At 41.3% G+C, this 4,122-nt stretch overlaps 1 long non-coding RNA gene across 1 annotated transcript; it reads right to left on the bottom strand.

Annotated features, from left to right (window-relative positions):
* Positions 1-1,750: 1,750 nt before the first annotated feature.
* Positions 1,751-3,394, bottom strand: LOC123431264. Its single transcript, XR_006623073.1, has 2 exons — positions 2,250-3,394; positions 1,751-2,160 (listed from the first exon to the last, which is right to left on the bottom strand). It is a non-coding gene; the product is annotated as an uncharacterized LOC123431264 (long non-coding RNA).
* Between the last annotated feature and the right edge of the window lie 728 nt (positions 3,395-4,122).

Here is a 4,122-nt window from a genome sequence, read left to right on the forward strand (position 1 = left end):
GCCCTGCCCCCACCCTCCGTCCTGTTCGGCCCATTTACTTCATAGTTTATTCTCGTTTCAGCGGGCAGCTGGTGTATTTCGATTTTGGGAAGCTTCTATGCTCCCTGTCTGTTTTTTTTATCTTCGATGAGAGGGCCACATTGCCCTCATTTCCTTTAAGAAAATGGAGTCTTCTACACAAGAAGAGAAACACCCTTAACATCTCTGGCATTAGTTTTCTTTCTTTATTTCTCTTTTCTCTCTATTTTTTCTTTCTTTTTCATTTTTCATATTTTCTTTATTATTCTTTTTTTTGTTTTATTTTTTATTTTTTTGTTTCAGCTCATGGATTTTTCCAAATTCATAAAGAAAATTGAAAACATTGAACATTTTTCATTAACAATTTTCAAATACTCAAACCTTTTAGAAATCTGTGAACCACTTTTTTAACCTACGGAATGCATGAACTTTTTTAAATCCTTGATTGTTTTCAAATCCGTGTTTTTTAACGTCGTGTTTTTTTAGTAATCCAGAAACTTTATTAAAATTCAGAAACTTATTTCAAATCCGCGATGGTTTTTCAAAATCACGAACCTTTTTTCAAGCCCATGAACTATTTTTAATCCTTGAAACCTGCAATCTTTTTTGAAATCTATAATATTTTTAGAAACATGCAATTGGTCAACAGTCGACTGAGCATGCGGAAGAGGGTGACCGAGTGAGCAAGAAGGTTTATAACTCAGGATCACATTCGGGACAAAAGGCGAGAATCATTTCTTCTCCTTTACTGGATCACTAGAGGGACTAATCACCAACCTTTTCGGATTTTAGCTATATTTGCTCTAAGCATAAAACACAACTATCATTCACACCCCCGACCTCAAGAAAGTTCATGTAATTATGGATCAAACAAAATTCATCACTCACTTGTAGTGTCTTGTGGTTCCTCCCTTGATGACGTGTTTCTTGAACCTCTTGTAGTTGTATTGCAACACCTCATTCTTCATCTTTACCATTCGGCTCATAACAGGACATGTCTAGTATTACAACGCACGCAAAGGCGGAGAGGACAGTCAAGTATGCTGCTTGTACTAACATTGAAACGAAGTAAAGATGAACAAAACAAAATGGGAGCATAGAGACGCACCTTGATGTCGTCATCACCAAGGCGATGTGCCTCGATGATGGATTCTTCTGCTGCCAATAACCACTTTCTTTGTTTTTCCTTTGTCGAACATCAACATCTACATATCTCTACTAGCTCCCTCTCCCTCCCTCTCTAACTATCTCTAATATCTACCTTTCTCTTTCTCTCTCCACCTATCCCTACCTCTATATAACACATCTCTCTCTCTCTCTCACGGAAAGGAAATAATGCCTTTAATGGTCTTTAAAATAATTCTACCATATATTGTTGGAGAATGAAGTTCCTACTGTATATCTAATCTGGAAGAATTAAATGTGTAGCATTATAATCAAATCAATGCATAACGAAGGATTGCAAGTGAATGCAACCAACACCATCTTAAGAGCATCCCTAGCACACCCCGTATAAAGCCAATTCGCAAAAGTCTTTTACAGTTCACGAAAAAAGGGTTTTGCGAGCCGCCGCGGGCGCGGACAGAGTCAGATCCCATAAATCGGACCCGTAAAAAAGGATATTCGCAAAACATGCTTTTTTTACGGGTCGACAATGCGGGGTCTGCTCAGGTGGCACCGCGTCGACCTAGCAAGCCTAGCAAGCAAATGAGACAGTTGCAACACATTGATATCATTGAGAGTACCCGGCATGCCAAAAAAGCAATGACAAATCCATAAATCATGTGAAGCTACGGTCTCTAGCACAATTGTTGCATCACCAGACTTGTGACAATACATTTCCTGCCATGGTTTTGGGCAATTTTTTCAAGTCTAATGCATACAATTTATGTTTCCTAGCATGCCGGACCAACCTCTTATGCCATTAAATGCCATTAATTTTTTTCTGTCTTTGTCGTTCGGTGCCCCCAAGATATTCAGGACCAAAGACACGGACGATCACTTTGGCAAACCTACACGCTAATTCAATTGTACTATCTTTCCCAATGCGAAGATATTCATTGATATAGTCAGCCGGAACGCCGTATGAAATTACCCGCATAGCTGCCGAGATTTTTTTATATGCAGTAAATCCCTTCAAACCTGCGACATACCTTTTTTGAGTAAAATATCGACAATTGGCCTCGCAAGCTTGAACAATTTTTACAAAAAGGGATTTGCGCATACGGTACCTTCTCCGAAAGAGGTGCGGTGGGTATGTTGGATTGGCGGCGAAGTAGTCTTGCATCATCATCTCGTTCCCGAGATGGCGATTTCGAGGAATGCAAAGACGTCCGACGATCGATCCTCACCGCCTCTTCCGGTTCTCGTCTTCGTGCTCCTTCACGGCAAGGGCCATCACCAAACTCTGATGGCGAAATGTGAGAATCATCGTCTCAACATCCGAGTCATCCGAATCGGATGAATCGTCGAGCAGAAACTTCTCGCACAGGCTCAACTCCATCTCTGGCGGTGGCTCACCGGCTGCGGTGGATTGATGAATCCGGGGGAGCCGGTGCAATGGCTCGGCGGAAGAGGGCACGGGCGCCCCAGCGGCGCGATTCACCCCCAATATTTGGCGGAATCGCCTGCGGCGGACTGGCGGAACCAATGGCGGGGCGGCGGCAGAAGGGGGTGGGGAAAGGGCGCGGGCTGAAATGTCCGTCCAGCCAACCGCTTCCCTGGGATACAGGACACCGTATAGGCATGGCGAAAACCTGTGTTTTCGCAGGTCGGGGAGGGGATTTTTCCGCGCTCAAAATTTTTTACGAGGCGGACACGTTTGCGAGGTATGATCGAGCATCATTTTTTGTATAGACCCGTATTTTATGGTTATTTTGCGATTTGTGGCATTATACGGGGTCTGCTAGAGATGTTTTAAGGAGGTTTGCTCAATGCCTTTGAGGCATCTAGTTTAAAATTCACTATAACCTATTGGTAAGCACTTGTACAAATTATGGAGGGTATTAAAACTAAATTGCTAATTTGCATCGCACAATTGAAAATCAAAAAGTAAACAAACACAAAATGGATGAAGCATATGTTGTACTTCCATCTCTAACTTTTGTTTAGTGCGGTGATGGGCCAAATTATTGTCTAGTTTTAAAAGGTAATGGCCTGGTTAGTTTTATCAAAATTATTTGCAGTTAATTTCAAAACTTTTAGTTTTCCTTCCTCACAACTGTTCTTCTCTTTTACGTCCGATCGAAGTTTAGACTAAAGCATTATGCTATTCTTTCCAAACTTCTAGACGATGTCCACTTTAAAAAAAATATAGGAACCAGTCATTGCCCATTATGTTCGGACTTAAGGTGTAGAGATAAAGTTCAGGACGAGTGATGGGCTTTGCAGTGTGAGCATGTCTGTCACGAAAAAGGTGATGGATGTTGTGTATACTTTTATAGGACGTTTAGGTCACTACTTTGATGACCTAAAATATCTTAATTGCTCTAGAAGCTTGGCAGACATGGAAAAGTTTGCTTTATTAATCAAAGGATACATATATCGTCAGCCAACTGAATTACAAATAAAATCAGGCAGGGCATCAATCCAACGAAATGGATTATTAGCACGACCTCATCTAGTCAACTCACGACCTACATAATTTAAATCCTTAATACAATGTTCAATAGTAAACTTTTTGAAATCTTCTAAGAAACTATGACATTCATCAAAGATTGGCGCTGCTACCATAGAATAGCCTTCATTCTGCCTGATTGCATCCACCATGGTGATATTATCCGATCTTACCATCAAGTTTTGACATCATGTTTCTCTTGCTAGCTTCACGCCTTCAAGCAGAGCAAGAGAAACATGATGTCAAAACTTGGTGGTGAGATCGACATCTCCAACATGTTCTAATCTTGTTGTGGTCGCCGACATAAAAGATCCCCGATGATTATGGATGATAGCACCACAGACCATGTATAATCTCCTTTTGTGAATGAAGCATCAACATATAGGACTAGCTGACCTACTAGGTACGCCGACCATCTATTGGTCTTGGATGTGGTTTTTTGCTTGTGCTCCACGCGCATAGTTGATCGTTGGAGCAACCACCGTCAC

This window comes from Hordeum vulgare, chromosome 2H (genome assembly GCF_904849725.1).
Source record: "Hordeum vulgare subsp. vulgare chromosome 2H, MorexV3_pseudomolecules_assembly, whole genome shotgun sequence".
Lineage (NCBI taxonomy): Eukaryota > Viridiplantae > Streptophyta > Magnoliopsida > Poales > Poaceae > Hordeum > Hordeum vulgare.